We start from the raw sequence: 429 nt of genomic DNA on the forward strand, positions 1-429 counted from the left end.
AGAACCTGTGAGGAAAAATACTTCGACGATAGCAGGATATAGTATAAGCAATAACTAAATGAGACAAGCACTTTTTACGTGGAAAACCTCCTCGATGTGAGAAGGAAAAACCGCGGGACCGTAGTTCTCTCAACAATCCACTATATAAATGTATGTGAGTACAACCACGTCCTCCCTGTTCAACAACCTGAACAGAACAGAGACTCAAGCTACAAAGAGCTACCTCCAACACAAGAACAACAACAACAAGAGAGCAACACAAAGCTTCAAAACCAGCAGCAACCAAACGACCTCATCTCACAAGGATTCCTGCAACCAGAGACTAATCCCATCGTACAAATCCAAGATAAACCAGTCAACAATACCTCTGACAAATTTTAGCTCAATCAGAAAAGATCTCACCGTCGGATTTACCAAACACTCAAGACA

Source organism: Brassica oleracea, chromosome C4 (assembly GCF_000695525.1).
Source record: "Brassica oleracea var. oleracea cultivar TO1000 chromosome C4, BOL, whole genome shotgun sequence".
NCBI classification, from domain to species: Eukaryota; Viridiplantae; Streptophyta; class Magnoliopsida; order Brassicales; family Brassicaceae; genus Brassica; species Brassica oleracea.